The sequence below is a fragment of the Vidua chalybeata genome, chromosome 2 (assembly GCF_026979565.1).
Source record: "Vidua chalybeata isolate OUT-0048 chromosome 2, bVidCha1 merged haplotype, whole genome shotgun sequence".
Lineage (NCBI taxonomy): Eukaryota > Metazoa > Chordata > Aves > Passeriformes > Viduidae > Vidua > Vidua chalybeata.
In genome coordinates this window covers 35,851,062-35,864,329 of record NC_071531.1, presented here as the reverse complement: position 1 = coordinate 35,864,329, position 13,268 = coordinate 35,851,062, and positions in this window count along the sequence as shown.

Here is a 13,268-nt window from a genome sequence, read left to right as displayed (position 1 = left end):
CTGGCACCCTCACTGTGTGGGGTTAGGATACCTCCAGGCTTTCACTCAGAGGAGCTTTTGTAAACTGCTCTTTTAAAAGCTGACCAAGGCCTTCACAGTTATGAAGTACTCCAGGAACCTCTTCTGCCTAAATTCTTGCACAAGAGCCTAGTGTCAATGAAGCCTAATGAGAGCCTAAATGAGCTCTATTACAAAGAGATATAAACATTGAAATTGTGGTGTTTAAACCTACCTGTGATTACCTGAATTGACTCCGACACAGATATACTCCATGCTAAAACTTCCAGTGTCCACTAGCGGATTACCCTAAACCCTGGCAATGCTAAAACATTTTCATTTTAATTGTATCAAAATGATGACCCAGTTCAAATCCTCCCATTTTCATCATCTGGGCTGGAAACATTGGCTGTAATGTTGTCAGTAAAATCAGCTGTCCTAGCCAGAAAGCAGATAGCCCTGAGCAATGGTGCCTTCTCTCAATTAGCACTTTGCAAGCAAAGTTGGCCCATGAGTAGATTGGCATGAAAGCTCATTGAGCTAAATCAGATGACACTGAGCAGTCAAACACGTAAGAAGAGTTGGTATTTATCCTGACCCATCTGCAAAAAATAAACTGGAAAAAAGTTGCATTTTCTTATTTTTGGGCGCCTTTTTTTTCCCCCCACAAATCAGTAGTACAACAATCTGTCTAATAATTCTGCCTCAGGAAAAGGTATATGCACAAAGGTGCAGACTCGATTAGTTTGAATTTGATTTTTTAACACAAATGTTCAAATAAAAATCTAGAGAGGAAAAAAATAGATTCCACTATCTAATTTTTGGCTAATTTTCTTTCATTTCTATCCTTCTGAAATGACACAGTATTTGATATTGTTAGCACACCTAAAAATGAAGAGACAAAAGGAAGATAGTGCCATGTCTATCCACAGAAGTTTTCTTTTGCCTTAAGAAAACGGAGAGAAGTTGCACAAAAAAAACCCCAGCAACCATAATCCTCCTGCAAGATGCAATGTAAGCCTACAGCCACAAAGCAATAAAGGGCTTTTGAATAATGTAATTATTCTTGTGGCAATATAAATATGTTTCCTTGAAACAAGGTGGCACTAATAGAGACTACTGTGACACTTTTGGTTAAAAAAAAAAAAAAAAAAAAAAAAGCATAGAAAATGCATTAAAATATTTGATAGAATAACAACAAAAGAAGTTGATCTGTTCTATACCAGGTGTATATACTATTACAAAACAAGTAAGAAATCAAATATAGCCAACAGTACTGCTTTCCAATTTTCCAGCAATTTTCCAATTTTCCAATTTTACATTGGATCTTAGTGGTTAAAAATCTTCAGGATATTTCTGATTAGCTGAGACTAGTTTTTAATATCTTTTGTACCATACTCTGTGAACAGCCAGGCTGATTTCCAGTTACCCGTACAGAGAATAGGGAACTGAGTGGAGACACTGTGGATTTCTGCAGAGCATTGCTCCCTGCCTACCAGAGTTCCCTTCTGCATTTTTCTTGCTGGACCTGTACATTATTGCCCTCACTTGCTAAACCCACCCCAATCTTGCTTCCTGTCTTTCTTGAGGATTACCTGCCCCCTGCACAAGCAGCTCTGCAAACTCCTGATCTCCTGATGAACGTGTTTCTTGCCACCTCACTGTGCTGTGAAAACTGATGATGAGATAGGTGTCAGGTGGGGGATGGGTTTTCTGGATTCTGTTTCCTTTCCTGAGGCCAGAATGGCTGGAAAAATCAAACTGGTTGACAGGTCTAAGATTAACAGAAAATTATAGTTTATATTTGATGTCTCTACAAAAGAGGATTTTTAGGTCTGGTGATTGTGTTGTTTATTTTTTCAAATGGCCAGCAAAAGACAATGCATAGACTTAGCTCCTCAGCAGCATTTTGGGGTGGTATTTCCAAGTTTTAAATGGCACAGTATTTTTTCTTATTTTGTTAGTCATTATACTCCTCTCATTTACCTTCTGAACTTTTTTTTCTAGAAGCCTCCTCAAAGGCAGCCAAGTATGCAAGTTACATTTTATTTCTTAATTCTAAAAGGGAATATGGTAAGTGCCTGCTCTGCTCTTTATTAATGCATAGTTTACAGTGGAGATAATCCACATGATCCAAGGAACAAGAACACCCACTTCATGCAGGTGCGTGGGCATGGCTGAGTTTCACTGTGCTGCCATAAATTTAACACAGGCCTTGAGAGTTATTCACACTGGAAAAATATGCAACCCTTCAAATGATTTTGCGTCCAATATATCACTAATTTATAAATGTAAATAAATAAACAAAAAGCTGGCACTTGCCTCTTGGTACAATCTTTGAAAAGCCTTGGTACTTTCATTATTTATTTTGCTTAACGAGGGGAAAATAATGCCTAGTATGCAGTTGTTAACACTTCCTATAAACCTCTAAAACATTTTTTTTTTTTTTGCTCGGTGACAAGAGATCTTCACAGGTTTTTATACAAAATCTGTAAGCATCTATCCAAGAACTGCAGGTTTTTTCCTCCAGCATTCTTCCTCCTTCTGTTTGCTATTCTACTTGGCTCTGCTTTTATGTGTTAGTAAGAGGTGCCATTCTCAACCAAAAAAGTTTAATCAAAAGCATATAAATTTGCTGATGATATATCAAATACAATGTCTGCTAGAGCAGGCTTTAAAGAAAACCCACAACATTCTGTAACACATTGCACTGGATGACGTGCATGCTTCATTACGGCATCTCAAGAAACAAATCCTCTATAGCTTGATATGATGAGAAATTTTAAAATGGGGAAATAATAAACAAAATAAACAGGAGTATTAAAGGCTTGTTTCCTGATTTGACCTACTGTCTCTGCACCTATTCTTGGTTACCTGCTGCTCTAGTTGTTTTCTCAGGTGGAGCAGAGTGTGGGTACAGAGAGACAACTTAGGCCACTGGGTACTTGTGGCTTTTTTCCCACCTGTATCTGTGCCTTACCTAGAGAGCCCTCTCATAGCCAGAATATTATTCTTGGGTAAAGACTGTTCAAATGTGACTTTGTTGTTTCTGGACAATTACTCCAAGTATTCGTGCAACACCATACCCGATCTATTAAGTATGGCTAGAGCTATGTTTCTTTTGTGGAGTCATACCTAGCTTTACATCACAGCTGTAGTCATGTCAGACTGTACCTACTAAGAGCCCAAAACAATCATTTCTCTCACTTCCTTAGACCTGACCATGTGTGTACACAGCACCTGGGAAGGAGGAGAGACTGGTGGTTGTCAGTGGCCAGTATTCCTTATCTCCTGATTCTCAAAGCAGCACAATATTCTTTGACACTGCTCTTTCTCACCTTCAAATGAAAGTGTTGGAAAGACAACTTCTACCCTTTCATTTTAATACATTTTAATCTCGTACTTTACTTTGCCACACTTAGGCTTTCTCCAGAAGACCTCCCATTGATGTTATTAAAATGGCAGCATACAGTGATCAGGCTACTTTGAAGATCCTTCCTGGAAAAAATGGAGCAATTTTATCTCTATACATTTTATCATCTCATGCAGATAAAAAAAATCTCTTCAAACAGATGTCCAATAGAAAAGGTATCATAAGAATTTATGTGGGTAGATAATTATGTTGATTTGTTGTCATTTTTATTATTGCCTTTTATTTTTACTAAACCGTTGCCTATTAAAACAGATAAGTAATTTCCCCTTCACAAAAATAAAATAATCTTCATGTTAATACATTTCTAAAATAAAGGTACTCACAAGAAATGTTGCAAGCAATGCATGATTGTGTTTTGGCTCACAACAGAAGTGAGTATCTGGGGGTCACAAGGAGTGCCTGCAAAACAACAGGCCTTGGTAAGGTGCAGAACGATGTGTGGGAGCACATCAGACAACTGGGAAAGGTTTTTTTTTGCATAAGATATGTGTCTAACCGTATATGGGTTCATGATGGATTTTTGTAACACTCCTCCATCTTCTATTGTTTACAATTCTCCGTTGCCACATCACATCTCTCATCAGAGTGCGCTATGTTTGAGTCTGGGCTTGCGTCTAGCTGACACATCTCAAAGGCATCTGTGATACTACAGGGGTGTCATAAGTACATATTTTTAATCCTTTCTTCTTTCTAGTCGTACTCCCATTTCTGTTTATTAACTGCCACTCTTTAGAAACCCTGGGCTTGAAGATTTGCCACCTCCCTGTTTCTTTCTCTTGTTGTATGTTGCCTTCAATCTAAGCAACTAAATTAAGTCAGTGGCACCCAGCTTCTCTCTCAGGGTTTTCACCTGCTGCTTCTAGGCAGAAAAAAGAGCTGCTCTCCCCAGTCTGCAGCTGTAGGCTAATTATCTCTGGTCTGTCAGCAGAAAATTTAAAGAAATACACACTCTCACTCGTTTTGTTTTATTTTCTTTTTTTTCTTTCAAGTAAACCACAGGCCAAGTGTTCTCCATGTAATTTTTAATTTAACACTACTGGCTTCAGAGCCTGTACATAATAGATGAATTTAGCTGGGTAGGTTATGATTCACCTAACACTTCTCCCCAGGCATCCAATGGAGAATTCATGCACCATTTGGGTCTTGGACTCCACAACAGAAGTCAGACACCTAAAATTTAGGTTTGAGCATTGCAATGCCCACAAGTCTTCCTGCATCTGGGGCACAGGGATGTAACTCAGCTCTGCCTTAGGCTGCTTGCCCTTCCCCCATCCCTTCTGATTGCCTCACCTTAGCAAATAAATGAATGAAGGGCATTAAAGACATAAAGTCAGGGTGTCTCTTTCCCTCATTCAAATTATAAATGTTTAAGATTGTGCCTCTGATTTTAAGGGAAATTCAGCCTCATTTTTGTGGAAAATCAGCCTCACTTCTGAGGATAAGGAGTTTTTCCAAAAGCAGTAAAAGTTTGATAAGAACTCTAGATGTATCAACAAGACAAGAAACTTATTATTCCTCTTCATATAAGGGAAGGAATAAAAAAAGCAATTACTTTAATATGTGACAGTTTCCTTTAATAACCCACTTAAACATGAAATAAATAAGGTCACACAAAGTTTACACCTGTGCTATTTGAACACCACTAAAAGAAGCATATGGAGCAATGCTGAATTCTCTGTTGACCTAGCAGTAATTTTATTCATGTTGCCAGCAGGAATACACTGCTTATTAATTAGTTTACTCATTCTTAACTTTTTTTTTTTTGCATTAGTTTATAAATAGACACTTCTAGATTAAATTAATCATTTTTCAAAGATCTAGGGGGTCAGCCATGTCCTTGTCAGAGAAACTGGTTAACACTGCATTTAGCAGCTAAAAATTGTCTCTGCTAATGGAAGAGAAATAGGAATCCATCCAAATCTCACGGAACTAATTCTAAAATAACAAGACAAACCACCGAGGCTTTCTTCTCCACCTTGTAGTGGAGAACTGAAAGCAGTTGTAGGCACCTAAGAAACTGGAGCCCATGGCAGACATATGGCATAGGATCCATCATGTGACTGCCTGGATGCAAAAAACCGAAGACATCTGAAAATGTCATCTGTGAATCTTGACTGTTGGTGGGAACATCCCTCACCCAGAGTTAAGCTTTTTGAAGTGCAAGGCCTCAGCTGTTTCCTTGGCACTTCCTGCTGACATCCTTGTCTTTGATGCCAGCACCAGCTCTGCCTCTTTTAGCATAAAGTACTTGTCTTTAACATGAGGATAGATTTTTACCTAAATCTTAAATGATTTTTAACTCTTGCTTTGTTTTTCCCACAGTTTGTAATGTCATTCGGCTTAATAAATTTGGAGCTGTGACTGTTTTAAAGTGCCTCAAATGCTCCAGTGGGATGGTATTTTCTGCAGTTATTGTACCCTTTGCAAAAATTGTCCCTGCTGTCTGACCATTTGGCATAAGCCAGCTTGTTCTGTCTCTTAGTGGTAGAAAACGCAGAGGTAAATTGATTTCATAGATATGTTTACAACATTGTTACTTTCTGCCTTTACTCTTTCTGAAAAAAAAGAAGGCCATTGATTTTCCATTTATTTTCCACTGTTTGGATTTTAAGCCCTTTGTAGTTATATGAACATCAGGGGGATCTAAGACCACAGTGCTGAAAGAGTTAAGCAGGTTTTAAGCAAAGAAAATATGTGTCCAGACTTGTTGAAGCTTTTAAAATGCCATCTAAAAATCAGTGTAGAGGAGTCAGCACTGGCTCTGCCACTGAACATAGAAAGCAGCACTTTGCAAAGAGCACTTTCTTGTTCAAGTACCCTAAAAGTGTATTTTTAAACATCTGGAGCTGTGAAAGCTGTTCGGCTGAGACTGTTTGTTACAGGAGGAGACAGGGGATGGCAAGCAGCCATGGGATCAACAACATAACACCTGGTTTCTGACCTAAAGTGGCTAAGAAACTGAACATCTCATCATTGGCAGCCACAGCTTCCCTGCAACATGATCTCTTCTCTGATATATTTGTGTAGCACTCTTTTTAGGCCTCCTGTAGGCTTTCACTCCAGAAAAAAAAAAAAAAAACAAAACAAAAAAAAAAAAAAAAAACCCAAAAAAAAAACCAACAACCCTCTGAATTCTTTCTTTCCCTGTAGAAACTGGCAGAGAGACAAAAAGCAGAGTATGAAAGAGAGTAAATGGATCTCAGCAGGAGGAGCCCTGTTCCCCTTATAATGACCAGCCAGCATGTCTGTTGCTCCAGTGCAGAAATTCAAGTTTTGTCTTTAAAATCACCAGGCGTCTTCTAGGCCTCATGGATTCCCTAATTTTTCCTCCAGTTCCATATTATAGCATTCACGCTTCCTGCTACAGGGGTCTAACCATATCAAATGTTGCTCAGTCTGCCAGAAGGATTCCTTACAAGCACTGGGCACTTGTTTCAATCCTACACACTTCCATACATTTTTTGGTATAGACGTGTACAAAGTCAGTGGGAATTATGCCTGCGTAGGGCAGAGCTGAATGCAGCCCCAGATTTACTGTGTCATCCAGTATTTGTAACACAATAGTGTTTGTCAAAGTGCCAGTGTGAAGTGCATGTGGATTTCAAACAGCTGTAGTGCTGCCATATGCTGCCCTTTGGTTAAGCCATGACTTAAAGTTCAGCTTCCCATTTAGAGCAAAAATTGACAGATTCATCTTTTTTTGGATCTTCAGAAGCAGTAAGGCTCTTTGTTCTGCATTTTCTCATCTGAATCTGTCTAATTGGTGCTGCTGACTCCCTGACTCCTCTCCCTGTCATTGGCCCCAGAGGGTGCCTTGATTTCTGAAAAAAGAAACCTCCTGAAGGAGTCCACTGTCCACTTTTAGGGAAGTGTTTGGGATCTCAGCCCAAGACAAAAGCTCAGGGGAGAGTGCATTGCCAGTAAGACCCAATCTCTGACTTTAGGATGTGGCAAATTGGGACAATGTGAGGGTCAAATCAAACAAGATTTAAGCTGTGCAAATGGGCTTGCAGTCTTTTCTGAGACTTGAACCATGCCCTCCATATTAAAGGGGAACTCCCTAAATGTCAGGTTTGGCGATAACCCTGATCCACCTCTCTCACTGAACAACAACAGGATATGCCTCTGCAGGTGACTGGTGAGCAGTGTTGCAGCCTGACTCCCTAGGCTGCTGGTTCATGACTTTTAAAGGCTTTTCTGAGCAACAGCTGTTTCATCTACCAAAAGTGATAAAACTGACAGAAAATAACTGACAGGGTACTAACCTGAAATCATATAACCATACCTCTGTTCTGAGTCATGCTAGCAGTATATTTCAACCCAGGATTCCTACATCACTGGTGAATGACCTAAACTGCATGTTTTCAGAGGTCATGGACATGGTGACAGTCTGGTTGCTAGCAGGGACTTTTAGGACGTGGGAAAGGACCCAGACTTAGCTCAGGGTGTGGTCTGTCTAAAAAAGATGGATTGAGAAATGAGGTAATTTGTTGGTACATGGGTGATTCATGTGGTTTGTGAGGAAAAAAAATGGATTAAGAGGCCTATTTGAGAAAGGAGCTTTATGCATCTGGTTGAAAGATACAACGGAGTATTCAGATAAATATTTCCTGTTAATGTATTATAAAGGAAATATCCTGATTTTGCTATAGAGAAACATAGGTAGAAACCTCTTAAGCTTTGCAACTGCAGGCAAAAATATAATCCTCTCTTTTTGGATAGGATAGCTAAGAGGTGCTGAGCAGTTTCAAATCCTACTACCGTTAATGCTAGCTTAAAGTGCTTTATCACCACCCAGGATGTTTTACAGGAGCAGTTTCCTAAAATGCAATTTTTACTATATATTCCCTCTCACTTTCTTTTTAAGGGACAAAGCAGAACTAAGGGAGAGTTCAAAGTACAGAAAAAAAAAGTGTTTGGAGCATGGAAAATTCACTAAATGGAAATAGAGAAGCATGGGTACCACAAGAAAGAGAATGAGATGAATGAATTTTAACTTTTCTTTGAGGTAGAAATATGCTAACAAGTGATAGAATTTAGGAGTTGATTTTCCTGTTTCAGAAGAAGAATAGAGAGATTCAAAAGTGGAAAGCTAAAAATTGATCAAAGAAAACACTCTTTCATATGATGTGTGATTGAACTGTAAAACTCACCTCCACAGAAAGCCACACAGGCCGGGAATTCAGGGAGATTTTTAAAAATCATAATTTCAACACGCATTAAGAGTGCTTAGAGTTCTGATTTTTCACCGCCCCTAAAGAAAAAAATAAAAACTTAGTACACTTAACAATTATGTTTATCTTAGAATAGCTGGCAATGGATAGGATATTTCCAAGAGCCTGTATTTCTAAGGGACTTGGAAATGTTACTGAATGGTAACATGGAAATGTTACTGAATGGTAACTTATATTTTATAGGGATTTAATTGCCACCTGATTCATGTCTGTCAGCTGGTTAGTAATCGGGGACCAAATTCTTCAGGGCACTGAAATCAGTCTGCTACACCAACGAGAAACTTCACTTCATGCTTAAGAAAGCATGAAGAAAGCATGTTTGGGTCAGCCGATGTTCCAGGAGCCGGCAGTAATGTTAAGTGGAGCCATCAAATAGTAAGTAGGAAGTGTAAACCTTCACAGATCTCCAGAGAGGTGCCGACCTCTGGGTCTGCAGAAGATACTGCTGTGACAGTCACAGCTGGTTATCCCTGCACCCGTGATTCTCACCACCCGGGAAGCTTCCAAGGGTTTAATTAAGGCGGATCCTCCTCATTGTTCTTTGCAAAGCGCGTCTGGCAGAGCAGCGCAGCAGATGAGCTAGGCATGCCAAGAGCCCGGGAGCAGCCCCCACGTGCCTCCTTTACAGGCTCAGCCCACTTCCAAGGAATCTTTCGAATTCCAAGCAGTTGCTCTCACGGTTGTGCGCAGAAAGCTGAACGGCTGAACCTCATCGCCGGCAGCTTCAGCCCTGCGTGTGCCGCGCTCGGAGCCGCGGCCAGGGCTGTGTGAAACTCCTGCCTTGTGCAGCATGGAGCAGCTCTTGCCTTTGAGAAAGACTTGTCAAAGTGCTGGGGAGTGAGACTTCGCCACCTCCTCTCCGCCTCCCTGCGAGAGCCTCAACAGCCCACAGCAATCCCTCCCTGACTGAGACTGAAAGAGAAAATAAAACCAGTCCGTGCAACTTTGGCCGGCAGTGATGGGGCCTTTCTGGAGCAAAGTATGTTGTTTTTTCAATCCATCAGTAGTGTGACACAGCTAAAGTGCAGTGGTAAGATGTCTCTCAAAAAGCTGGTGCAAAAATGAGTCTCCCAAGTCTCATCTGGATGCTTGTAGGCACCAGTCTATTAATGGTGTCTTGTGTAAAGAGGATGCTGTGGAAACATTGCAAGCAGCCAGCTACACAGGGAGACAAAAGTGTTGTATAACTTGATAAATATAGTTCTGATGCTATCTTTGAAATATTTAGGCTGAGTAAAAAATCCAAAGTAAAAACGTCTGCTGTTTTGAAATGCAGCACTAGAAGAGAGTGGAAGGGAGCTGGCAAAAGGGATTTATGTCTCTTCTGCAGGAACAATGTCCTAGTATAAATCCCTTGTATTGTGTGTAATCACATAGGTTACACCTTTCGGTGGCCAAAGCATCCAGAATTCAGTTTTATCACTGCTCGTCATAAGAGACTGAAAGGACAAAGCTACATAAAGAAGCTGGCTGCCACCAGAGCGATGCACTGACAGTAAAACCAACAGCACTTTCTCCTCTCCAGTTTTGAGCTGGCTTAAAGAAACAAACCAAAACCAAATATTGGTTATTGCCAAAAGTCATTCTGTCTTTTTCAAATATGCTCACTCACTTTTGTGCTGCACATCAATAACTGCTTCTTAATTCTGCTTAAATGATGCTTTCCAAAGTGAACAGCTTACACTTTTCTGAGAAGAAATCATAACATATTCGAAAACTTTTCTTAAATTAGAAGAAGGAAGACAAAGTGATCTGAGATATTTTTAGCTTAATGTATTGATGAATGTTAATGTAAAACCAAGTGGATTGAAACAAGCTATATTTTAATTGAATTTAGGAATTTTGCTGCAAGCTATTTTCCTTCAGATACAACTGAATAAATACAAAAGGAAGAGATAAAGCCATATAAAAATTCAAACTAAAGCTGATTGAAAAATAAGGGGCATATAAGAAAATACACTCTTGGTACAGGGATGGTTCCTGTGTTCCCTCAGAACCTTATTTTTTTCAGGAAATGTTGTCACCAGCTGAAATCCGGAGACAGGCATATGAAGGGAGGAAAGCTTAGGGCAACATTTGAAAAGAAAGTTTCAGGGTGAGTAACAAAAGCTTTGTCCAGCAATTAAACCTTATTTGGGAACATATGAAGCCCCAGCAAGAGCTAGTGTGATGGGCAAGGCTGGTGTGATGAGCAAGTGATCAGAGCATGGCATCTGGGTGTGCAATAAACAGGCTGAAGGAAAGCAGCCAGCATTTACTCAACAGTGGCAATTTGCGAAAATACTTACAGACCCAGCCACATGAATCTCTACAGCTTGGATGCTGTTTTGAGGCCTGGAAAATTCAGATATGCTTTGCTGATTATGTACAAAAAGAAAACATAACACATAATGAAGGGAAAGTGTGAAGCAAAGGCAGCACATGCATGATTTTTAACTCTTTCATCACCATTTGGATTTCCCCAAATCTCAAGATCTTTTAGTGTGACAAAGGGCTCTTTTGGCCTCCTGGCCTCACATACACCCATATTTCTCATGGCAATTAAAGCTGAAGTGCTATTGATTCTGAATAATTACTAAATTATTCATGTGGTCATTTGTGTCCAACAGCTGAGTTTAAAGACAGTCAGAATTAGGTATGTTGAATGAATTAAGAGATTTGGGAAGACTAGAAATGTAGCATGTGGGCATGAACAGATAATGTAACAACACTGCACAGCTGACCTGCCTGTTATGCATAAGGAATAGAATTGAATGCAGGAGTAGGAAGGAATGAGTTTAAATATTAAAGAGAGGCCAAAAAGACTCATTAAAACATGAACAATTTTTATTACACATTTGCTAGTAATCCAACCTACTTTTAATGAACAGATACAGCAAATTGCTGACAATGTTCAATAAAATACAAAATACAATTTTTATGGCATTGATAGCAGTCTTTTATAAAAGCAAGTCACTGTTGGTACGTTTTTGAGTACAATCTTCATAATATTCAGAAAAACACTCTTATAAAGCATTTTCTCATAGCTGAGGGCTATAGTAAAATCTGTATGAGTATTGCTTATGTGTGTTCAATTCTGAACTGTGATAAGCAGGATCAGCTATCAAACTGAACTACGCTAATTTATATCCACTGGAGGTCTGATCTAGAAGCAACTATCCTCCCACCCTCATTGAATTCCTCATATTATTAATTTAATAATTGCACTTCTTCAGCAGTCTAAGCACATGAGGGTTTTTCAATGCACTTATGAAAACACAAGTTGTATTCCAGCTGTCTATGACAACTGTGCAAAAGGTTCTCTGCTTTTTGGAGTTTGACTAGTCCTACAGTTATGAAATTCTTGCAGATCCTTGATGCCTTTTTCACAGGATCCAAAGTTGCAGAAAGCACTGAGTTTTGGCCTGGGTTCTCCTCCTTATTTAGGCTCAGTCTCCTCCCAGTGTCTAGCAGAACAATCTGGCCTGATCTCACCTACCTGAAACAACAACCAATACTTATCAAACACTACACTTGCTTTTCATCTGTCAGCACTTTTCTTCTGCACATGTTTTTCACCAAATCCTTTCCCAGAACTATGAAGACCCTGTTTCTCTACTTCCACAGCTGCCACCTTGCTCTGATTTCTCTCTAGATTTTGTCATTGCAGATCTCCCTGAGCTTCCTACTCAGAAAGTCTCTGCCCTCTCACACACTTTCCCTCTCTTGCCTCATCAGGCCTTCCTCCAGAAGCAGCCATCAGCAGCTCTACCTCCTCATCCTCACTGTGTATGGGCAGGCTCTTTGCCCTCCTTCTCAAGAGGGTTTCCTATGGATTGCATTATGCCTTAATTATGCATCAAAGTATTTGCATGAATTATGTGAAAGACAGGCATTATTATTTTGTTTCATAGACGATAGCTCAGTCAGCTGAATCCAGCACCATTTGGATTATGAATAGCACAACCATTAATACACTCTGGTATATGTTTCAACATCCATTTTTTTCCAAAACAAATATTACTTGATTTCTGGTCTGATGCTTCATGTAATGACATACCAATTGCATAAGGAGTTTTTCTGGTGTTTTTAAACCCTGGGCATTTTACCCACCAAAATTTGTCTTGTGGCTGTGAAGATGGAGAGCGGCAGTTAGAAAGACTGAATTTTCATTGTCCTTTATTTTGCTAACCACTACAAAATTTTAAGCTTTTCTGCAAAAAGAAAATTTATGGTGCCCATAGAATCAAAATGAGTGTGCTGCTGACTGAGTGAGCATTTGATCAATGCAACACAGCAAAGCTAAAGAGACAGGCTGAACAAGAGGTATAACGTTTTAAACCAAGGCAGTAACATTGTTATGCTTACTTTGTGAGGCACTATTTTATATAACAGATCCTAATTCCACTCTAGATGGAGAACTACTGTGAATTATAATTTTATTTTCCACTTAGTGGAGCCTATTGACTTGGACTAGCTCTTACCAGAGAACCAGTTTTGCAATAAAGGCAGTAAATTCTGATGTTGTGCTTGTTTGATAATTAATAGTGAAGTATCAGCAGCAGGAAAAAATTAAAGTTTTTTTTTTTTTCCTCTGCAAGTTATAAAAGATGGGTTGTAAGACA